The following is a 25,638-nucleotide window of genomic DNA, read 5'->3' as shown; positions in this document are numbered from 1 at the left end:
CAACCTCAGCTGCTGCCGTGATGTATCCTCCTCTACTCTTGCTGCCACAAACAAAATAGTTAGGTTCAGGACTGGATTTACCTCACAGGAGCCTATAAGCACAGATGTCCTGCCACCTTAGACTTCGCCCTCCTTGCCCTTACAAACCCCCGCAGAGTTGGACCACAAGTGTGCTGGCTGGCCCAGCTGTCACTTCTCCCTTACTTCCTTTGCCCGTCATAGGTAGCTACCGGTGCCCCTGAGTATTAGCAGGGGTGCCACGAGGCACCAAGCAGACCAAGCGGTCGCTTGGGGCCTCACGTTTTTAGGGGCCTCGGAGGCTCCGTGACATCATCGTGACGTCACACTGTTGCCTGCAGGCCCCGCAATGACGCCGCGTAAGCCAGTACAAAGAGCAGGGCTACGGGAAGATGGCTGCCGCCGAAGCCCTGCTCTGGAGACTATTTGTGTCTCCAGTACAGGGCTTCAGGCGCCATCTTCCCATAGCCCTGCTCTGCCTGACTGCCAGCGCGGGTCCGTGGGAGACTGCAGGAGGAGCAAGATCTCCGGGGGAGCTGCGCGCGCTAAAAGCCGGCCGGAAGAGAAGACTTCTGTCAGGTGAGTACATTCTTTTTATTTTGCTGAAATATATGGCCCAACTGCGTTTATTATCTGACGAAATGTGGCCCAACTGCGTTTATTATCTGACGAAATGTGGCCCAACTGCGTTTATTATCTGACGAAATGTGGCCCAACTGCGTTTATTATCTGACGAAATGTGGCCCAACTGCGTTTATTATCTGACAAAATGTGGCCCAACTGCGTTTATTATCTGATTAAATGTGGTCCAACTGCGTTTATTATCTGACGAAATGTGGTCCAACTGCGTTTATTATCTGACGAAATGTGGTCCAACTGCGTTTATTATCTGAAGAAATGTGGCCCAAACTGCGTTTATTATCTGATGAAATATGGGCCAAATTGCGTTTATTATCTGATAAAATGTCGCCCGAACTGCGTTTATTATCTGACGAAATGTGGCCCAAACTGCGTTTATTATGTGATGAAATGTAGCCTGAACTGTGTTTATTATCTGATGAAATGTGTCTCAAATTGCGTTTGTTTTCTGCTGAAATGTGCCCGAATTGCGTTTGTTTTCTGCTGAAATGTTGCACAAATTGCGTTTTATTTTCTGGTGTCTGGGTTAACTGTTGCTGCATTTATTATTTAATGGTCATAGTTGGCTATATTTGCTGTGCTACGGTTACGCTCCGCCCATACAATGTCATGGCCATGCCCATTGTTCGGCAAATACACCCACGCCAATTAAGTGTCCCTGCCCTGATCCCCCTTCCGCTCCACCCACATGCCATGGCCACACCCTCGTATGCGGAATAGCCACACCCATTTTTGCAGCCGCAGGATGGGGTCACTTCCTACAGTCCGCTTAGGGCCACAAAAACCTTAGCTGCACCCCTGAGTATTAGGTAGCCAGAAGTACCCTTGATATTTAGTTAGAGGTGCCTCCAAGTATTTGGTAGCTAGAGGAACCTCAGTATTAAGTAGCTAGAGGTACCCGACTGAAGGGAGATCTTGTCAGTGGAATATCAAAAACAGGGTGAGTAACCTCTTATTTACACTCTCATCAGGACTCTGAATAGGGAGGGAGGCACTCGGGGAGGGGATTGAGCAGCCTTTCCAAAAACAGGCGCCTGTAAGCACGTGCCTTATGGTAAATCAGGCCCTGGTTAGGTTTATACTAAGTGCATTAATATCATCAGGAAGCAAGAGGGCCTATACTGAAAAGGTAGCTTTCTAAGTATCGTCGGCAGAGTTCTATGGAGTCAAATTAACTTTCAAGCTGTTGCATGTAAACAAACTGCAGCTGCTGCCTTGTTTGATCTGAGCTTTGAGCAGAGTTTAGACGTCACAGCTCTCAGAATCAGAATTGATTAAGGGCCCTTTTCCACTAGCAATCACTAGCGTTCGCGCTGAACGCTAGTGATTGCGATTCAGCAAATGCACAAAATTTCGCAGGGATAATCGCGGTAGTGGAAATGATCTACCGCGATTCCTATGTTAAAAGCAAACTGTAGCGATTTGAAAAATCGCTAGCGGTTTGCGGTTTTGCGATTCAGCCATCGCAAACGCCGTAGTGGAAAAGGGCCCTGAAAGGAAATAAATATGGCAGTCTCAATATAAGTCTCACCTGGGGTTATATCACAAGTCACAACATATTTAGCCCTGTCAGGTGCAGCCCTGTGAAATGTTTGTTTACTGTGCGTTACAAAATATGCCTATTCTCCCAGAATGCTCTGGGGAAGTGTGTGTGTGTGGGGGGGGGGGGGGGGGGGTCTGCACATCTAAACAGCCTCGGCTAAGCATTACTGGTAGGACAGGCTTACCTATCAAAATGCACCAATATTTATATATAAAGGAGTTGAAATCAGTTTCTGATGCTGAAAATTGCAGTGAAAGTGGATATCCTGAATCATTTACTGCACTCTAATAATGGCAGCATGAACTGAATTATTCTTTAGGACTGCGAGCTGGTTACATTGGGTAAAGCTTGACTGAGGAACACCACACCCGTCAATTTGTCATTTTCTCATTCGTACCCAATTTCTAAAAACTCTCTTCGTAAAAGGCTGTAATTTAGGATGCATTTGTGTATCTATACCACAGTGTACGAGGGAGAGCTGTTGTGTTTGTGTGTTTCACACTTGCTGTACTTGTTTCTCCCCATCACCTACCCATAAGCCACAAACGTGTACAAGAAATGCTTTGCCAACCAATATACAGAGTCTCAAACGTGTTACCCACACGTGTCACAAGCAGCTACATATAGAAATGCCACTTCTAAGCACTGGTGCAGAACAAAGCCAGATGCAGACTAGTGTTAGGTATGAGTTATACATACAGAATAAAGTGGGACTCCGGTTGAAGGAAAGATGAAACACCTGAAATGATCATGAGAAAATTGGTAATACCATAGCAGCGGAGAAATGACAGCTAAAGGGAAGGGTCACTATGAATCATTTTATGGTAAATAGGTTGTTCAATTTAAATAAATACAAATGGTTCACTTTTGTATAGATTGTGACTTCCACCCACCCACTTTGACCACGACCTGAATAAATCATACTTGAATATAGAAAGACACTTATAATACACAACCACAAACAACACTGAATAAACATGTAATATATTGTGAGATGGTAAATTATTATTAGTGCTGACATTTTTCATAGCGCTTTACAGAGTCCATAGTCATGTCACAATGTCCCCCAGAGGAGCTTGCAATCTAATCATGTCTGCACTGATGAAGGTGACCTTCCATGGCTTACTTACTTTGGACTTTTACACTATCAACACAATAAAATAGTATTGTTCTGCCCCTTAATAATGTAACAAATCAGTATAAAACAAACAGACAATAGGGGTTTTCATGGAACCAAGTATTCTCTTATTTATTCTTCATTCATGAAAATCTTCAAATTGTGGACATGTCGTATGGCTACAGATTCCGAGTTCCAATTCACACAAAAGACTGCCTGACACGTGTTTCACGGCCAAAAGCCGCTTCCTCAGAGGCACACTGTATACAAACATCCACTGGGCCAAAGTCATAAGATACAGCAATCTGTAAGTTATGAAGAAAAGGCTCTCAACGACGATTCCATGTGTACATGATCTGGACAAGGTGAATACTTGGATAAATAAGAGAATACTTGGTTCCAAGAAAACCCCTATTGTCTGTTTGTTTGATATTACTTTGGACTTTTGCTTGATACTTTGGGTGTTGCTTTGCACTCTGGTCAGAGCTGGATCATCCATAAGGCAAACCTAGGCAGCTGTAAGACCTGGAGAGAGTCTCTGTAGGGCCTGGAGAGAGTCTAGGGGCCTGGCAGATGCTAGCCTCCACCAAATCTTACTAGAAAAGCCAGGTGACCATCAGTGATGGGTAATAACTGCAATCTTGCCTAGGGCCCCATTTCATCTCCATCCATTTCTGACCCTAGTTATGCACCCAACCTACAAATTTCATTAAAAGTAATTTGAACCTGTGATCCTAACACTGCAAGGCAAGAGTGCCTGTAATGCCCCTATAATGCCACCCTAAAGCAACGTTCACACTGTCAGTCACTGTCACCCACTTCTAGGCACGACTTCATACAGAGGCATCATCTTGGCCACAGCAGAGTGATGGGTGCTGTTGCTATGGGAAGGGGAAGATGACAGCGCAGTGCATGATGGAGCAGCTTCCGGCAGGTGGGGTAAGGAGGGGAGGCAATGTTCAGTGCTCATCTGGCATGGTACATCTTTAAATGACCTCAAGGGAGGGACACCAGTACACATGTTGGATTCTCAGCCTAGATGGCTTCCTTGACAGAGCTTTGTCTACTGTGTGTATAAGTTACTATTTCCTTCCACAATCATTGTGCTCCACCAGTTCATTCCTCTGTACATTTCTTGACATCATCATGGCCAGAGCTGCTGTAACTGAAGAAAGTGATATATTTATACAATACAATACAATACAATACCATTTGTAAAGCGCTTTTCTCCCATAGGACTCAAAGCGCATGTAAGGCCCTTCAGAGTACCTGCTCACAAATCAGCTCCAATGCCCCAATCTATCACCACACGCTTCACCCTATGTGGCGCGTCCCCGCTTGAACAGGAGGTGAGGAAGTAACACCTACCTGACTTCGGTTACACCCAGGCCTTAAGTGTGCAAAGTATTGGAGCTGAATGCAGGGTGAGCAGATAAACCTCCAGGCCAAACAAGACACACAGAATATATCGAGTCCAGAACAGTCCAGGGTCATACACGTGAGATCAGATATGCAAGGTACAGAGCAGTAGGCAATAAGCAGAGTCTAATAACAATCCGAGTCAGGGCAGGCGGCAGGCAAATAACAGAGTCCAGTAACAATCCGAGTCTAGGCAGGCGGCAGGCAATAACAGAGTCCAGTAACAATCCGAGTCTAGGCAGGCGGCAGGCAATAACAGAGTCCAGTAACAATCCGAGTCTAGGCAGGCGGCAGGCAAGAGTGGTCGAGGTACAGGCAAAGGTCAAAATCCAGGAATCCAATGACACAGAAGTATAACAGCACCCAGGCAACTAGCAAAAGCTAACGCTATCACGGGCAATGACAGGAAGCACTTAGCAGGCTTATATTCTACATGCAACCAATCAGTGGCCGGCCACATGCACCCAACAGCCAATCACACACAGGCATTAATCAGCTGACAGTGAGGTCAGCTGAAACAGATGACCACAACAAGCCAACAGACCCACCCAATACTGAGCAGCAAACCTTTCTAACAGTATTAGTCATAGCACAGTGGTCAAGCTCACCACCTCTGATGTGGGAGACCAGGGTTCAATCCCAGGCAGGGTCAGAAATTATTATTTCATATTTAAATAAAACCCCTGCTAAGTGTCAGCTGACTACCTCAGTCGTCGCCTCAGACCATACTGCGGCCGAGAGGAGCGGATCCTTACAGTACCCCTCCCCTGAGGAGTGGTCTCCGAACTTAGATGAAGGTTGTCTTAAAGGGATGTTTCGTGTGGACACCCATACCAAATCCCCTGGGGCAAAGACTGGTTCCGGAGTACGATGATGATCAGAAAAAAATTTTTGTCGTTTTGTAGCAACCTCAAGATTAGTTTTTACCTGTTGCCAGACAGATGTCATATGTAAAAACCAATTTTCCAAACTTGGAAGATCAGATGGAGGACCAGAGAGAGAACAGAACTTGGGATTCCGTCCAAAAACAACCTGAAAAGGAGACATTTTAGTAGAAGCATTAATTAAATTATTCATGGCAAATTCTGCGAAAGGTAAATACTCCGACCAATTTTCCTGCTGACTGGCTACAAAACATCGTAAAAACTGTTCCAACGATTGATTCGTTCTTTCTGTCTGACCGTTAGACTCAGGATGGAACCCAGAGGAAAATGACAGAGTGATTCCAATTCGATCACAAAATGCACGCCAAAATCGTGACACGAACTGGACCCCCCTGTCAGATACAATATTCTCAGGTATTCCATGTAATCTGAATATGTTCTCAATAAATAAAATTGCCAGCTCTTTGGCTGTAGGCAGCTTGGCAAGAGGTACAAAGTGACACATTTTGCTAAATCTGTCCACCACTACCCAAACTACGGTATAACCTTGAGAAGGAGGCAACTCAACAATGAAGTCCATAGAGATTTGAGACCATGGCTTAGACGGTATGGGTAATGATAGAAGAGACCCTTGAGGAGATTTACGTACTGCTTTACTCCTGGCACACACAGGACAGGCTTTTACAAATTCCTGAGCATCCCTTCTTAAGGAAGGCCACCAAACATGTCTCTTTAAAAGATCAATAGTTTTAGTCTCCCCAGGATGACCCACACTCTTGGAATCGTGAAATTGTTGGAGAACCTGCAACCTAAGGTTAAGCGGAACAAACAATTTATCAGACGGTTTTCCTGCAGGAGCTTCACTCTGGCAGGCCCTCAAACTCTCAGAAAGATCAAGAGACAGAGTGATATTTGCAGACACAATACAATGGGAAGGTATAATGGGTGTATCAGACTTAGACAGCACACATGACTTCTCAAAACAACGGGATAAGGCGTCTGCCTTGATATTTTTAGAACCCGGTTTGTACGTAATTCTGAAATTAAAGCGTGAGAAAAATAATGACCAGCGTGCCTGACGAGGATTCAACCTCTTAGCATTTTCAATATATTCTAAGTTCTTATGGTCGGTGTAAACGGTGACTGGATGCATAGCCCCCTCTAACCAATGACGCCACTCCTCAAAAGCCAGTTTTACACCCAATAGTTCCCTGTTTCCAATATCGTAATTTTGCTCGGCAGCTGAAAACTTTTTAGAAAAAAAAGCACAAGGGTGAAGTAGTTCAGGAGTACCTGCAAATTGAGACAAGACAGCTCCCACCCCCCGTTCAGAAGCATCCACTTCCAGGAAAAAAGGGCGCTGCACATCAGGATGCACCAGGATGGGGGCGGCGCAAAAGGCCTCCTTGAGAATTTTGAAGGCCTTAAGAGCAGAAGGTCCCCAATTAGAAGGATCCGCCCCCTTCTTAGTGAGATCAGTCAATGGAGCGACCTTGATGGAAAAACCTTTGATAAATTTCCTATAAAAGTTAGCAAATCCTAAAAATCTCTGTACGGACTTCAAATCAGTAGGTTGTGGCCACTCCAGGACTGCTGACACTTTAGCTGGATCCATGGCCAAGCCAGAATCAGACATGACATAACCAAGGAAAGAAACTTCATTTTTCTCAAACTCACATTTTTCCAACTTAGCATATAAGGAATTCTCCCTTAATTTTTGAAGAACCTGTTTTACATGCCTACGATGTTCAGGTAATGAAGAAGAAAAAATTAATATGTCATCAAGATACACAACAATAAATCGACCCAAAAATTCACGGAAAATATCATTTACGAAATCCTGGAAGACGGCTGGGGCATTACATAAACCAAATGGCATTACCAAGTATTCATAATGCCCGTCTTTGGTGTTGAAGGCCGTTTTCCACTCATCACCTTGCCTAATCCTGATTAAATTGTAAGCTCCCCTAAGATCCAACTTGGTAAAAATGCGAGCCCCTGCCACCTGAGTAAACAAATCGTCAATAAGAGGTAAAGGATACCGATTTTTTACTGTAATTTTGTTGAGACCCCTGTAATCAATACAGGGTCTGAGACCACCATCCTTTTTTTCTACAAAAAAAAACCCGGCACCTGCTGGAGAGGTCGAAGGACGAATAAATCCCTTCTCCAAATTTTCTTTTATATAATCTTTCATAGCCTGATCCTCAGGACCCGAAAGATTATACAAATGACCACGTGGTGGCATGGTTCCTGGTAAGAGATCAATAGGGCAGTCATAAGACCTGTGGGGAGGTAGTTTGTCAGCAGCCTGTGGACAGAAAACATCAGCATATTCATGATACACATAAGGTAATTTTTCATCAATAAGGACTGCATTCAATTGCACATTATTGAGACAATGATTAACACAATGGGATGACCATTTGACTAGTTGTCCTGTCTGCCAATCAATAATAGGATTATGAAGCTTCAACCAAGGGAATCCCAAAATGATTGGACTGGAGGGAATGTTTAGCACAAAAAAATTTTAAACGTTCTGAATGAAGTGCCCCAACTTTTATCGAAATGTCTGGCGTGACAGAAATTGGTTGACCATCCTGTAAAGGTGTATCATCAATGGCAGTCACATATACTTTTTCAGGCGAGGCTGAAACAGGAATACCGAGCTCCTGGGCCAAAGACAAATCCATAAAGTTACCAGCAGCGCCACAATCAATAAATGCCTGCCCCTGATAATCTTTCTTATCCCCTTTGACACTAATGGGCAATAAGACACGTTCATATATGAGAGGAAATACCTGCTCGCCTAGATGGGTTTCCTCGACCCCACCTAAGCGCTGAAGTTTTCCGGCTTCCTTTTAACTGGACACACTCGAGCAAGATGCCCTGCCCCACCACAGTACAGGCACAACCCCTCTGTACGTCTCCTTAACTTCTCAGCAGAAGACAATTTTGAGGAACCTATTTGCATAGGCTCCTCGTGGACGGAAGATGAAGTGGCTCCAATATGGCTTATAGATGAGGTGGAGACAACTGAAGGAGACCTTCCTTGACATCTCTGACGAACTCGACGGTCAATTCTGATGACCAGCGTGATGGCTTCTTCAAGAGAAACTGGAACTGGGTGGCTTAACAAAATGTCTTTGATAGTGTCGGAAAGACCGAACAGAAATTGATCAAGCAGAGCGGCCTCGTTCCACTTAGTAAGTACAGACCATCGCCGAAAATCAGAGGCATATTCTTCGGCTGACCTGCGACCCTGTCGGAGATCTCTGATCTTTTGAACGGCTGTGGTGAAAATGTCAGGATCAGCATATAATACAGACATTGCTTTAAAAAATTCTTCCACTGAAGATAAGGCGACATGCTCCTGTGGCAAACCAAAAGCCCAGGTCTGAGGTTCCCCTTGCAATAAGGAGATAACCAAAGCCACTCTCTGAGACTCAGAGCCGGATGCAATAGGCCGAACCCGGAAATACATCAGACAGGTGTTCATAAAATTGCTGAACTGCTCGCGGGAACCTGAAAATTTCTCCGGTAATGGCAATTTGGGTTCCACAAAAGACCCCGGAGGCAGAGGTCGAACTGGAGAGGTGGAGGAAGAAGCATCAGAAGGTGCAGAAGCTTGATTATGTCCTTGTAGGGTAGTAACCATCTGGGTCAGCTGATTTACAGCTCCTGTTAACTGTAAAACTTGATGACGTAGCTCCTCCATGTATATATATATTTTTTGGGCCCGTGATAATGTAAGGCCCTTCAGAGTACCTGCTCACAAATCAGCTCCAATGCCCCAATCTATCACCACACGCTTCACCCTATGTGGCGCGTCCCCGCTTGAACAGGAGGTGAGGAAGTAACACCTACCTGACTTCGGTTACACCCAGGCCTTAAGTGTGCAAAGTATTGGAGCTGAATGCAGGGTGAGCAGATAAACCTCCAGGCCAAACAAGACACACAGAATATATCGAGTCCAGAACAGTCCAGGGTCATACACGTGAGATCAGATATGCAAGGTACAGAGCAGTAGGCAATAAGCAGAGTCTAATAACAATCCGAGTCAGGGCAGGCGGCAGGCAAATAACAGAGTCCAGTAACAATCCGAGTCTAGGCAGGCGGCAGGCAATAACAGAGTCCAGTAACAATCCGAGTCTAGGCAGGCGGCAGGCAATAACAGAGTCCAGTAACAATCCGAGTCTAGGCAGGCGGCAGGCAAGAGTGGTCGAGGTACAGGCAAAGGTCAAAATCCAGGAATCCAATGACACAGAAGTATAACAGCACCCAGGCAACTAGCAAAAGCTAACGCTATCACGGGCAATGACAGGAAGCACTTAGCAGGCTTATATTCTACATGCAACCAATCAGTGGCCGGCCACATGCACCCAACAGCCAATCACACACAGGCATTAATCAGCTGACAGTGAGGTCAGCTGAAACAGATGACCACAACAAGCCAACAGACCCACCCAATACTGAGCAGCAAACCTTTCTAACAGTATTAGTCATAGCACAGTGGTCAAGCTCACCACCTCTGATGTGGGAGACCAGGGTTCAATCCCAGGCAGGGTCAGAAATTATTATTTCATATTTAAATAAAACCCCTGCTAAGTGTCAGCTGACTACCTCAGTCGTCGCCTCAGACCATACTGCGGCCGAGAGGAGCGGATCCTTACAGCGCATAGCTGTGTCTCAGATTAATACAGGGTTGCAGGCTGGGTTGTGTTACAGAGGAGATAGTCAGATGTTCATGAATGCCAGACTGAAGAGGTAGGTTTTCAGTTTAGACTTAAATGCTTCCAGGGATGGAGCTGTCCTGATTGGGTGTGGCAGGGAGTTCCAAAGTGTAGGGGCAGCATGACAAAAGGCTCTGTCTCCAAAGGTTTTGAGCTGGATTCTGGGGGTGACCAAGGTGTTACGTCCTTTTGATCTAAGATTGTGGGGGGTGTGATGTAGTTGCAACAAGTCCTTCAGGTATCCAGGGCCCAGATTGTGCAAGGATTTGAATGTCAGTAAGCCAATCTTAAACAGAATTCTCCATTTTATCGGTAGCCAGTGGAGTGAGCTCAGGGTTGGTGTTATGTGGCAATGGCGGGGTTGGCTCGTTAACAGCCTTGCGGCGGTATTCTGTACTAATTGCAGGCGGCGTAAGTCTTTCTTATGCAGGCCTGTGTAGAGGACGTTGCAGTAGTCTAACCTTGATGTGACGAAGGCATGAACTAGGGTTGGAAGATCCTCTGAAGGAATTAGGTGTTTAATCCTTGCAATATTCCTTAGGTGAAAGAAGGAATGTTTCACAACAGCTGAGATTTGATTCCTGAAGCTTAATTTCCCATCAATCAGTACTCCCAGGCTGCGCACACAGTCTGAGTTGTTCAGGTCTGAGCTCCCTATCCTTAGCGGTGTTGGTTGAGACTGGGGCTGCTTTGCTGTTGAGCCCTGGCCCTCGATAACAAGAACCTCAGTTTTGTCAGCATTAAGTTTTATCCAATTATTATTCATCCACTCCTGAAGCTCAGCTAAGCATGAGTTTATTTGTATTTATCAGTTACGGTATATTCTGGTATTTAAAGAAAACCTTTAACGAGAAAAAGTTCCCCTGGGGGGTACTCACCTCGGGTGGGGGAAGCCTCCGGATCCTATCGAGGCTTCCCCCGTCCTCCTGTGTCCCACGGCGATCTCACTGTGCCCCTCCGAACAGCAGGGATGTAAATATTTACCTTCCCGGCTCCAGCGCAGGCGCAGTATCGGCAGTCGGGCCGCTCTACTGCGCTGGCGCAAGTCTCATGAGCCTGCGTAGTAAAGGGGACCAGTCACAGATCTGCTGTTTCCATCTATTTCCGTGCTGAAAGCCGCAACAGCACCTGGAGCCAGGGAAGGTAAATAAATCTAGCTTGTCAGGCTTGTCGAGCCAGGATTGCGGGTCACTTCAGGGGAGCCAGCGCTGGATTGCCTGCAGCTACAGGGATGGGGGAAGCCTCATTGGGACCCTAAGGCTTCCCCCTCCCGAGGTTTGTACCCCCCAGGGGAGGTTTTTTTTAGTATAGGGTCTCTTTAAATAGCCTATGTGTTCAGATTTTCAAGTAGACTGAACTTAGGGACTCCTTCAGCCAGTATTAGGTATAACACCTTCTGTAGCTGGTCAGTAATGTAATAACTTTGCGATCCTGCAGTAGACCTCAGTGGTTTGCGTCGGTCCTGAGACAGAGGGCTATGGTTTATCACAGCGACTCAGGGCAGGCACGTCTCTCCTCACTTCCCCTTTTTCACTTGAACTGTAAACAATATAGCACAGGAAAAGAAAATGCACAGCCTTCCTGACCCTGAAGACCCCAGCACAGAATCCCTTACATCTTAAAGGACTCGCGACTGAAAACGATAGGAGTTGGATGCTAGCAAAGGCAGTCAGCACCATAAGGTATAGGTTGCAACTGTCGCCAACCTATCTCAGTGTCCTGCTCTATTATGCAGGTTCCAATTTTCTAGGTTTTGAAATTAGCATGTAAGGGTCCACTCTGCTCATATAACTGTGCTTGTACCTAGTGATTGGACAAGCATTATGCTGGGGAGACGTGGCCTGTTTCAAACAGCTAGTAAGTCTATAGTAATGGCTGGTGGGATTGTCAGGGCCAGCATGGTACCAGCTGCAATGTCTAGTGAACAACTTGTATTTTGGTTTTCAGTTCAGGTTTGCTTTAAGCAGTGGTGTAACCATAAGAGATACAGAGGTTGTGACCTCACCGGGGCCTACATGGGTCTCTTCTCCTGCTTAAAGGATAACCGAACTGAAATGTGACATAATGAGATAGACATGTGTATGTACAGTGCCTAGCACACAAATAACTATGCTGTGTTCCTTTTTTTCCTTTCTCTGCCTGAAAGAGTTAAATATAAGGTATGCAAGTGGCTGACTCAGTCCTGACTCAGACAGGAAGTGACTACAGTGTGACCCTCACTGATAAGAAATTCCAACTCTAAATCACTTTCCTAGCAGAAAATGGCTTCTGAGAGCAAGAAAGAGGTAAAAAAGGGGAATTTCTTATCAGTGAGGGTGACACTGTAGTCACTTCCTGTCTGAGTCAGGACTGAGTCAGCCACTTACATACCTGATATTTAACTCTTTCAGGCAGAGAAAGAAAAAAAGGAACACAGCATAGTTATTTGTGTGCTAGGCACTATACATACACATGTCTATCTCATTACGTCACATTTCAGTTCGGGTATCCTTTAAGTATTAGGTCTTTACTCACTGGCGTAGTCATGCCCATCCCCGGGGGGAGGGCTTGTTCTCCCCTCTCCTGATTTTTGGCCTCTTGCAGCATTGGACACGGCGTAACTCCACCTTTGCAGTGGAGAAAATTACAGGCAGAACACACACACTCATCTTCTACAAGTTCCAGGGGCTGCATGTCCTGTATATGTTCTCTGTACCACAGTCGCTCTGTACTTCCTGCTTATGAGTTTGAGTTCTAGTGCCCGATCTAAGAACAGGGCAACGTCAGACAGACAGGACCTGCAACGCCTGGAATCGGTACGAGATGAGTATGCATGTGCTACCTTTATTCCTCCATGCTGCGCTCCGTGGGGGGGGGGGGGGGGGAGGAGGTGTTCTCAATGTTTAATTAAGTGTCGTGATTGATCGATTTCCTCCAGAGGCCCCATGTTGCTTTTGGAGTCAGTAACGTTCATCAAACACCAATAGGAAATGCTGACGGCCGCTTTGAAAAGCCAATAGGCGCTGTTGTCGTATTTTGAAGGCGTCCTGGAGGTATGCGACTGACAGGGAGTGGACCGCAATTCTTCACACAGGAGAGGACTGGAAATGGACCATAATCCTCTGGGGATATAATAATCACTAAACGCTTTCAAATCCCAAAGCTTTTACAAACACTTTTAAAAGCTTTCTGACGACTTGGGTAAACGAGCAGTTTGAGGTCGCTCAGTGAAAAGCGTTTGAACGCAACAAAACGACAGACGTCCATGTGAACCAGCCCTTATTTTGATAGATACCACTGCATACCAGGAATAGCCTACAAGGCGCCTGAAAAAAAGGGCGGATGGGATGCCACTAGTAGAGTATTCCTAAAATTAGCGATATTGTACTGCTGGATTCCGATAGTAAAATATTGGTAATTTTTATAGATATTTTACTATGGTTAAACCTAAATCTACTCTCACATAGAACCCTCCCCTACCGATGCCTAACCCTAAGAGGCCCACCCGGTGGTGCATAAAGCCTAAGACCCCTCTGGTGGTGTCTAACCCTAAGACCCCCCCGGGTGGTGCCTAACCCTAACCACTCCCCCGTGGTGCCTAATCCTTCCCCCCCCCTCCTAAACCTTATCCCCCCCCCTCCTCTACTGCAAAGTCAGTAGAATCGCGCAATTTGCATTTCCACAAACCTCCTTGCCTCCAAGAGCCAAATTTCCTTGCCAATAAATAACTTCTTTAACGCTTTATTAAAGCTGCGATTTGCGGCAAAAACAGTAAATTCTGGCGTCCGAAAGCAGCCGCCGCCATACGCCCAAATTTCCATTGTTTGCCACTAATCACAGCTTTTATAATAGGCACTTATGGCGGCGCCGTTTTTTCCATAAGGGCTCCTGCGCCCTTTTTACCTGATTTGGCCTACAAAATCTCCCATTTTAGGGGTGTTCTGATCTAATTGTCACACAATTTGTCTCTTGTCATAGTCTTCAAGATTCCTACACTTGCCCAATTTTTCTGCTTCAGACTCAAACTGTTTACTTGCTGCCGGCCAATATCAATGTTCTTTTCATCACCCATCCGTGGTTTCAGTGTAGCGGCTGATCTGTATACAGTATATGTACCATATATGCCTTCTGTTATTCACACTTGTTTTCTAGGGAAATAAGATTTACTGTTTCCTGAAACGTGACCACATTGTGTTATTTACAAGACAGGAAAGTTTATCTATTCTATTTATATAATGGACATTTCTTCACATCCTACTGCAACAATAAAAAACAACATAGATGACCTCTCTGAGGAGACAATAAGACAGCAGAAGCCGCATAGGAAATAGACAGACCAAAGAATCAAAGACAATCACAATCAGCACCAAGACTCAAACGACATCGCCGACGGAATCCCACCACCCCACTTACGCCTTTATATAGTCATATTTAAGCCTAGAGCTACCTTCCTCAGCAATCTGTCACTAAGGGCCTATTCACACTTGAAAGGGCAGAATGCCGGCGATTTTTGCCGGCGTTTTGCGGGGGTGATTTTCCGAGAAAAATCACAGGACAGTGCAGCGATTTCTCCGCGATCGCATTTAGCGCTTCTATAGCACTGCAACGCGATTGCCGGGAAGTCGCCTGAAAATGGTGCAGGCTACGCATTTGCGTTTCACGTTTTTGGGCGATTTGTGGCGATTAGCGCAAATTGCCCAAGTAAGAACGGGCCCATAGGGTTTTATTACACTAGCGCTTTCAAAAGCGCTAGTGTCTGAGCGTTTTGCCGAAATCGCCGTCAAAACGCTCAAGTATGAATGGGGCCTAAGAGCAGATGAACAATCAACTCTTCGTGGTATTGGTCCATGCTTATACACACTCTAGCAATTTCCTTACTTAATGCCATGAAACATCTTCCAACTTCAGGCTGTTGCTGCTAAAACCTTAAGGCTGCTATCACAGTGGGACATTACAGGCGCACGTTAGAGCAGCCTGTAACGCACCCCCACCGCACAGCAATGATAAATCAATGGGCTGTTCACAGTGCCCACGTTGCGTTACACAGTAACGCTTCACGTCAAGACAACGTACTGCATGCAGTACTTTATACGCTGCTAAGCCACGTTAGACTGTTTGCACATGCTTAGTACGGGTGTTTTTTTTTATTTTAGGGGCGGAGAGGAGGCGGGGAGAGGCCGCTACGTAGCCAGGCACATGGCTACTTTTTATTCACTGCACTTGCAGTGTTTACATCCTGGAGCGGCCGCTGATTGGCTGGCGGGACCACGTGAAGCGGAGAGCTCCGCTCACGTGGTCTCCGCAGCGCCTCCGACAGAGCAGGCGCACCAAGAGCTGCTTGTAACGCGTCTCTTGGCAGCGTCCTGCTCCAACACCACCAGGCATTGCATTAGGGGCACGTTATGTGACCATAACGTCCCCTAAAACGCAATGTCCCACTGTGAAACCAGCCTTTGGTCTGGAACCCACTGAAAACAGCAAACGCGAAACGCTACCGCTAGAGTTTTGTCTGAGCGGTTTGCAAGCGGATTCATGCGCGTTTGCGGTCGCGTTTTGCAACATTGTATTTTTTTGCTCAGCGGTTGCGTAGCGTTTTGCGTTTTTAACCTGATTGGTCCTGTGAATAATTTTTCATTTTGTTACAGTGTGCTGAACCGCAAAACGCTAGCAAAACCGCTCAGTTTAGGTTTTGCTGAGCGTTTCCGCTAGCGTTTCAATACTTTACATTGAAGCGCTAACGCTCCCAAAATGCTGCACGTCCTGCGTTTGCGTTTCTGGGAAACGCAAACGCTCCTGTGGAAGTTGCCCCATCCATTAACATTGGCCCAGCGTTTTGGCAAAGTGCTAGCGTATCGCAGTGCTGCCAAAACGCTGCCAAAAGCGCTCCTGTGGGTTCCAGCCCTTAAGGAAAATTGCTGGAAACTATGGCAATAGTATATGGTTGGCATGGTTTAACTAGTTCCTGCAAAACAGACGTCTTCAAACATTTTGGCACTTTTCAGGTTCCCAGGGGGGCGCGCACATACATGCACACATGCGACCACTTTCCGACGCTAATGGGCTGGCGGGAAGTGGTTAAAGATACCCTGAATTTCCCTAATGCACAATGTGACATTTCGCCTCCTTTGTGCTCTTCTGTTTTCAGTTAGTATGAGCGAAATCTGAAAGATCAATCTTCTGGCTGATTTGGCTGACCAAACTTTTCTGTGGCATTGCCAGCCTATTTTTATAAAAAAAAAAAATAGCATTTTACAGTTTTGAAAAGTTGCCGGCCGATTTCTGATGGGAGTCAATGGTGCCGACTTTAGCGGTTAGTAGCAAAGCACCTGGTTGAGGGGGGGGGAAGGATTTTTTAAAGGAAATAAATATGGTAACCTCCATACTGTATGTCTCACGCCCAGGGTGAAGATTTCTCCATACTAAAAGTGATGCTGTGTAGTGTAGTCTGCAAAAGATACACAAGACAGAGTCTGTAGACACGGAGTCTGAGTGTTTTATATACATACAGTATGTAGCAGTGATCACTGAGTATCTACACTCCCCTTATCTATTTTCCCTGCGCTATGTATAAATACTCTGTGCCTGGTGGAATTAAACCAGCTGTCACTTTTTTCTATTCCTGAAAGCGCTCCTCGCTTTCTAGTATTTCTGTTTTCCTGCAATATTCTGAGACCTCAGCGCAGGGTTGCCACCTTATCCATTTAAATACCGGCACATTTAAGTTATACAGGTTCTGGGGCTACTTACACATAATCACTGACTAATCAGCGCTGCGTAATATGTTGGCGCTTTATAAATGCAATAAATAAATAAATCTGCATCTAATTAGCCACAAGGCATATATACTTCATGTGTGTCTGCCTTTAAAGGGATGAAGTGGCAACCCTGCACCAGAGTGATAGTGGGTGTCTGTGTCGGACTAGGAAGTGGAAAAGTTGAAGAAATTCACTTGCCCAAGCAGCAGAAACCCTGTGTTATCACCCCCAAGAGACGGAGACCATTGCTTTTCAGTGCTGTTAGATTTAGGTGCAGCCAGCGCCGCCATAGACTATAATGGCAATCAGTCTATAGCGGCGCTCAGTGAGTAACGTCGGCGCCGTCAGTAGACGGAGCCGAGGTTGCTTAAAAATCACAATAATTCGGCCTCCAGCAATAGCTGGAAGCCGAATTATTTCATTCCCCCACTATCCATGGTGGCCTGGAGGGGGAATAGTAATTAAAACGGCCCGGACTTGTGCAGAAGCAGGATCAGCCATATACCGGCTGTATCCTGCGCCCAAGTCTCCCGGCGCCGATTTCAAATGTACTCCCAAGAGAAACCTGCAGCAAGTCTTCACTGTGAGCAGCAACACCTGATTACTGCTGCTTGGCCAGCAAGTGGTTTTCCTCATTTTTACCACTTTCTAGTCCAACACTGGTGGACTGGTGCAGCGCTGCCGTCCCAGTTTGAAATCCTTGCCAGGATACTATCTGCATGGAGTTTGCATGTTCTCCCTACAATTGTCTGGGCTTCCTTCTAAAAATGTACCAGCAGAGCAAAGGTTTGTACACCCTTCAGCTGCTATGGTGGGAAAGGAGGGCAGGGAGAATACCAGTATGGCCTGGAACCCACTACAAATCACTAATCGCAAACGCTAGTGTTTTGTATGAGCGTTTTGTAAGCCATTTCATGAGCCTTTTCTGGCGATTTTGGTAGCAAAACAGTTTAAGCGTTTTGCCTGCGATTGTGTAACGATTAGCGTTTTAATTTTAATTTTCTTACAGTGTGTAGTAATTTTAAACCGCTAGCAAAATTGCTCTGTGTAGGTTTTGTTGAGCGATTACGCCAGCGTTTATATACTTCACATTGCAGAAACGCTAAATGCTAAAAATGCTGCATGTCCTGCATTTGCGATTTTGCTAATCGCAATTGCTTCAGTGGAATTTGGCCCATCCATTAACATTAGCTGTGCGTTTATGGAAATCACTAGCGTCTTAAATCGCTTCCTAAATGCTCACAAAATCGCTCTAGTGGGTTCCAGCCCTACCTTTGTTTTACCAGGCATTTGGGGGGGGGGGGGGAGGGTTTTCTGGTGATCGCCATTTGCATTTAAGATCAGATTTGTCGTACACAATTTTCTGGATGCTGTGAAATACATTAAAATTGGGAAATGTGCAGAAAAAAAAAAAAAGTAGAAAGCTGTTCGGTGTAAAATTGTGGCAAAAATAAAATAAAATACTGAACACGTTATTCCTGAGTGTGCCTTCTAAATAAGAAAACCAATCAACCTGATTGGCGTATAGTGTAAGTGAGTGGATAGTGTAATGGTTAAGGGCCCTGCCTCTGACACAGGAAACCAAGATTTGTATGTTCCTGTTATTTAGTAGGAGACCTAGGGCAAGACTCCCTAACACTGCTACTACCTACTCGGCGCATCCTAGTGGCTGCAGCTCCTGCCCTTGAGTCTGCCAGGAGGAAAGGGTGATATAAATGTTATTTTATTTATTTGGCTAATAGCATTCACCAAATACCCTGTTTACCAGTTTAAGGAATCCGCAACCTTCTTTTGGTGAACAGACGTTCACCAATCAAAACCTGTGGCTTCAGTTTAGGTAATTCAGCTCAGAATAGTCACTTTTTAGGTTAATAACAGGTCATCAAATCACTGATCGCCACTGTAAACAAGCAGATCACTGTATTGTGCATCTAAAGGCCCATACACACAGGTGGATTGATGTCGGGGATCGGGACCCAATCCCACAGGTGACATTGCTGGTCTGGCGGCATACAGACGCGGAGTCAGCTGTACAGGGCGGCGGTTGGGGGATACTGTACATACGCTGGATTTGGCCGTTATTGGCCCCCTCAAAAAACTTACAAGCGTATATACAGGGCTTTAAAGGGGTGATCTACAGATGGTCACAGATGGACAGAAAAGTTGCAGTCATATTGCTACTTATTTATAAATAATCCCTAAATAATGACACAACGTCCCCAAAAATATAACATTCATTTTCAATGGAATGCAGAATATGCTTCCTTTACAATGCTACAAAAAGAGGAAAATTTGTCTTCCATCCACAGGGATCTTTATAAGATTTTGAACAGATGTTGCCTTATAACATGATTTGCTGCTGAGAAATATAAATACTGCACAGTACATAACAGGCTAATATATGACACTGGGATAGTTAGCTGCTCTTCGCTGTGGAGCCAAGCAGACATGTTCAGAAGCAGAGGGCTGTCCCCACAGAGGCATAGATCAGTGTCAGGAATATATCTGGAGGTCACGGCGTCCCGGTGACACTGACATTCACTTGAGAAAATGTGTCTGCCACGGCCATAGAAACCAGACTGACAATCTCTCTACAGAGCTAAACAAGAATGGCCTTTTCAAAAAATAACCAATTTGGAAAGATTTATTCAATTTTACTAGAGACGTATCCAGGAAAAAATGTAAAACTTTAAAAACAGATAAAATCCCCCCAATAAATATGTCAAGATCCCTGCCAATTGAAAATGCCAAATTTAAAAAAAAAAATCACCAAGAATCAATAAGGAATAAAAACATATATGTGTGCGCTCACTAGGGATGATCAATAGGATGCAAATATTACCGAGTTCATGCAGAATTATATACATTTTTATGCAAATATATGCAGCTTGAAAATGGACCAATCAAGTCCCACCCAGATTTAAATTGATTGGTCTATTTTCAAGCTGCAAATATTTGCATAAAAATGTACATATTTCTGCATGAACTCAGAAACATTTGCATCTCATTGATCCTCCCTACTAGTGCTCACATGGATTTCTAATAGTGTTACTTTAAACAATTAATTACTGTGCAAAACAGGAGAGGGCCTCTGATGAAGCAGCTGATTCACTGTGTAACGTGTAAGTCCCGCCCCCTGACCACGCTGCCGTATTGACAAGAAATTACAGCACACTGAATCGGTAAGCACACCCTTTCACTGCCTAGGAGCACTAACACATTTTACTCTATTTAGCACTGTCACACCTTATCCAGGTTACAGAGAGATTAGCCCCGCCTGTTTCAGCGCCTTTGCCACATTAGAACTTATATCGCCTCTTCGTTCTGGACTAACATAGGTTGCAGATTGGTATTTATTGTTTGCTTTTTTGCACGGTAATGAATTGTTTCCAAATGCACTAATAGAATTCAAAGTGAGCATTGATTCTTGGTAATTTTCTGTAATCTAGTATTTTCAACTGCTAGCCATCTTGATATACTGATTGGGTGATTTTATATGTTTTTAATGTTTTTCCAAAGCCACCCTCTCCGATTCCCTTATGGACCTACAACTGACCGTCTCATGCATCTCCCACTCCCATGCGCGACTGCAGGACTTCTCAAGAGCTGCCCCCACCCCCGATGCCATAACTCATTATGAGCACCTATTATGTACTTACCCCAATCCTTTTATTATTGTTTAGTATTTATATTGCGCCAACATTTTTCACGCCCTCTAGATGAAAAGCCTCTGGCAAAGTCCTTCCCATTAGTGTATCAAACTTGATAATGCACCCCTTTCATCGGATACCCTACCTGTGAACTGACTAGTACTTGAATTATGTGGTCTCTAAAACTTAAAGGACAACTGAAGTGAGAAGAATATGATCTCTTCGGTGGAGGGTAGTGTCTGAATAACACCAGAAACAAGCATGCAGCTAATCTTGTCAGATCTGACAATAATGTCAGAAACGCCTGATCTGCTGCATGCTTGTTCAGGGTCTATGTCTAAAAGTATTAGAGGCAGAGGGTCAGCAGGATAGCCAGGAAACTGGTATTGTTTATAAGGAAATAAATATGGCAGCCTCCATATACCTCTAGCTTCAGTTGTCATTTGCATGATCTTCTACCTTGTTGTCTGTCTCCCTATTTATCTATTTTTCAGCGCTGTGTAATAAGTTGGGGCATTATAAATACAATAAATAACAATACTGTAATAATAATATATTTGTGGATATGTCGCTAATAAAATTGAATAAATCTTCCTGAATTGGTTATGGATTTTTTCAAATAGACAACTTTCTTAAAGGGGAACTGAAGAGAGAGGTATATGGAGGCTGCCATGTTTATTTCCTTTTAAGCAATACCAGGTGCCTGGCAGCTCTGCTGATCCTCTGCCTCTAATACTATTAGCCATAGCCCCTGAACAAGCATGCAGCATATCAGGTGTTTCTGACATTGTCGGATCTGACAAGACTAGCTGCATGCTTGTTTCTGGTGTTATTCAGATACTACTGCAGAGAAATAGACCAGCAGGGCTGCCAGGCAACTGGTATTGATTAAAAGGAAATAAAATATGGCAGCCTCCGTATACCTCTTACTTCAGTTCCCCTTTAAGCTTTGTGTATTTTCAGCCATTAGATATTAATCTTGAAATGTTTTGCTTTACTATTGTTGGCAGTTAGACTTATTTTTCAACAAAACAAAACAAAAAAAATGACTTGGGCAATGCAGACAGTGTCCTAGACTGAGTTCATATGCCAGGCTTTTATCACAAGGAAATGAAGGCACCCAGCAGAGCCGGACATGTATTACACAGACATCTATAGCTCCTAGAGGAAGGAAGGTCAGGCAAGGTGCTGGCGGGTGAAGAGAACCCACAACTTGCTCACAATGGAGCCTGAAGAAGTCAGTTAAGGTAAACTTCTACTGAAAGCAGACCTGAACTCGGAACTTCCTCTCTGCTCTAAAAGATACACAACAGCAGAATAGTTTGCTGACGCAGTTGGATTAGTCCAGGTGTTGAAAATTATTTAAAGGATACCCGAACTGAAATGTGACATAGTGAGATAGACATGTGTATGTACAGTGCCCAGTACACAAATAACAATGCTGTGTTCCTTTTTTTCTTTCTCTGCCTGAAAGAGTTAAATATCAGGCATGTAAGTGGCTGACTCAGTCCTGACTCAGACAGGAAGTGACTACAGTGTGACCTTCACTGATAAGAAATTCCCCTTTTTTACCTCTTTCTTGCTCTCAGAAGCCATTTTCTGCTAGGAAAGTGTTTTATAGTTGGAATGTCTTATCAGTGAGGGTCACACTGTAGTCACTTCCTGTCTGAGTCAGGACTGAGTCAGCCACTTGCATACCTGATATTTAACTCTTTCAGGCAGAGATAAGAAAAAAAGGAACACAGCATAGTTATTTGTGTGCCAGGCACTGTACATACACATGTCTATCTCATTATGTCACATTTCAGTTCGGGTATCCTTTAAAGAGGCACTGTAGTGACATGTAGTAGAATGCAGTAAATGATTCAGGATAGCTACTTTTAAAGTCATTTGACTGGTTTAAGCATCAGAAACACTCCCAATATCTATATATTGCTGTATATTGGTATTTAGCCCCACCCTCCCACTATTGCTTAGCCTAGGCTGTTTAGTTTAGCACAATCATGGTTCCCAATTTGCAGCCTGAAATTTTTTATCAGGATTGTTTTGGGGAACACATTTTTCAAGTGTGTATATAGCTGTAAAAAGCCTGTAAGCTTGCGCAGCTAAATTATGCCTACAGCAAACTGGGAGTTCCTGCACAGCGCCATGACAACAGTTCTCCATGCAGAGTTCTGCTGTCAAGGCTGTAACTTACTTTCAGCTTTGGAAATCCTTAGCTGCAAGCATATTGCAACTCAAAGATATTTTTAAAAAACGCAAATTGCAAATAAACTCATACGGCACCCATCAGTGTTCATTATAATTTCATAATGAAAGTGTAATCTTTCTTCAAAGCACCCTGAAGCAAACCCAGGAAACGGAAACAGGACATGATGAAAAGATACATAACCATAAGCATTAAGCTGATGAAATTAAGAGTGGATCTGGGAGCTCAGACTCTACTAAGCATTAAAGGATACCTGAGACAAAAGAAGTCTCAGGTTTTATACTTACCTGAGGCTTCCTTAACCTCCCTAGCGGTAACCCCGTGCTAGACACGGGGTAAGCCGCCGGAGGGTGCCGCTCAGGCCCTGCTGGGCCGATTTGCATCATTTTTTTTTCAAACACGCAGCTAGCACTTTGCTAGCTGCGTGTTTGTTGCGATCGCCGCCGATGCGCCGCTACCTGCCGCGATACATGCCCCCCCCCCGCATACCCCTTGCGCAGCCTGGCCAATCGGCGCCAGGCTGCGCTATGGGGTGGATCGGGATTCCCTGTAACGTCGATGACGTCACTCCATTCGTCGCCATGGCGACGGGGGAAGCCCTCAAGGAAATCACGTTCAGAACAGGATTTCCTTATGGGCAAGCGGCGCCAGCGGCGATCGGAGGGGACGGGCGGACGCCGCGGGGAGGGGGGAAGCATGTAGCTAGCGTTAGGCTAGCTACATGCTAAAAAAAAAAAAGTGAGAAAAACCCTCCCGTGGCCGCGCAGCCGCGCGATTCATACCGCCAGGGAGGTTAAAGTGGATCCGAGATAAACTTTTACTCATTGCATAATTGTGTTCCTTTCATATACAGTAGTTTATAGGGCATTCCTCAAGGCAAATACTTTTTTTGTTTTGTCTTAATACTCTAATTCCCTATAAACTAAACAAGCCTCGCCCACAGCTTCTCCAGAGTGCCTTGGCACTCTGAGCCTTAGTAGCAAGGGCTTATGGGAGCTCAGTCTGGGCAGGAGGAGGAGGAGATTACTAGCCAGAGATTTCAGAGGCAGAGGGGAGAAGGGAGGAGGAGAGGGGAGTGAAGTTATCACAGGCTAAGGGCTGGAGATACAGATCAGCTTGCCTGTGTGTAATGTGACAAACAGAACATAGCTGCCCTCATTGTATCACAGGAATAAATAATCATAAACTGTTGAAGCTGTTTGCAGCTAGATTTGCTGTGTAAACTATCTAAACTTTGGATAAGATATATAGACAAGTTACTTGTTATTATTCGTTTTTCATCTCGGATCCACTTTAAGCCCCCTTGAGGCCACTCAGTCCATCGCTGTCTCCCTAGGTGGTTTCTGTACCCCGCAAGACCACCCAGGGAGACGGCGAAGGACCAAACGGCCTCAAGGGGTCTTGAGGAAGCCCCAGGTAAGTATAAAACCTGAGATAAGTTTCATCTCAGGTTCACTTTAATGTTTGGGTATTGATGTACAGTAAAACCTTGGATTGCAAGTAACTTAGTTTAAGATCACTTTGCAAAGGCAGCATCAATTTTTATGAAATTTTGACTTGATAAGCAAGCAACTTCTTAATATACAAAAAGTTGTGATGATGTGACGGGCATATATGCATTTTATATACTCATGTCACATCATCAGAAATAAGCCAATGTTTTTTTCCCTTTGATGCTGCAAGATTGTACTTAATCTGAGTGTAGGGACTGTACAATGTCACATTTCCATGAAATCCTCAGAAGCAGGCAAAAGCAACTTTCATTGTGTAAGTTCCTTGTTAAAGCCACACAAAAAAAAGCTTATGGTGAGCCAAAAGATAACAATCATTCTGTTAATTATAGTGAAAGTAATTTTTACTTTATACAGTACTGGTACTTTGTATTCTCTAAAAATGTTTTTGGATTGTTTAACCAATCATCTTAGTTTCCACCGTATGTTGAACAATTTAAAGTAATGCATTTTGGTCATACCAACGGTCTAGACTAGCACCATACAAAGTAAACAAGATACAGATGGAAGCATCAAACTTGGAAAAGGACTTAGGAGTACCGGTACTCGTTAACAACAAGTTTAATGATCGTATTTGATGCCAAGCAGCTGCAGCTAAAGCAAATAATATTTTGGGATGTATTAAAAGGGAAATAAAAACTCTGGATGCTAGCATAATACTGCCCCTGTTTAGCTCTCCAGTAAGGCCAAATCTGGAATTCAGTTCTGGGCACCATATTACAGGTAGGTAATTCCCATTGTTGATCATGGGATTTTATATGATTGCCATCTGGAGTCGGGAAGGATTTTTTTCCCCTTTTAGTGGTTATTGGCCCTTGGCCTTGTAAAGGTTTTTTGCCTTCCTCTGGATCAGCTGAGATAAGTGAGGGTGCAGGCTAGGGTTGTACCTTATATTCTGGTTGAACTTGATGGACCTTGTTTTTTAACTATGTATCAATATAATGAAAGCAGAACTGCGGCCACCAGTAAGAGTTCCCATCGTTCTACACTCTTCAAAATTGCTTGTGCAGAGGTAGGGTAATGAAGACATGAGTGACAGATGTGTGGCTAAAGCTGGGTTCACACTACACTGCCACTGTTCACTGTTGGGTAGATCCGTCCAGCGGATTGTTTGCAGGTAGGGCATCGGGTGCCGTACACACGCCTGATTGTGGGCTGAGACAGTCGTTATTGGCCGCCTC

The 25,638-nt window shown here is 44.6% G+C and overlaps 1 protein-coding gene across 2 annotated transcripts in view; it reads right to left on the bottom strand.

Annotated features, from left to right (window-relative positions):
* Positions 1-25,638, bottom strand: part of LOC137562734 (sphingosine 1-phosphate receptor 1-like) — a 48,564-nt gene that overhangs the window by 7,387 nt on the left and 15,539 nt on the right. The window lies entirely within an intron of this gene.

This window comes from Hyperolius riggenbachi, chromosome 3 (genome assembly GCF_040937935.1).
Source record: "Hyperolius riggenbachi isolate aHypRig1 chromosome 3, aHypRig1.pri, whole genome shotgun sequence".
Classification (NCBI taxonomy): domain Eukaryota; kingdom Metazoa; phylum Chordata; class Amphibia; order Anura; family Hyperoliidae; genus Hyperolius; species Hyperolius riggenbachi.
Note: the sequence above shows the minus strand (reverse complement) of the source record. Positions and strands in the feature narration are given on the sequence as shown.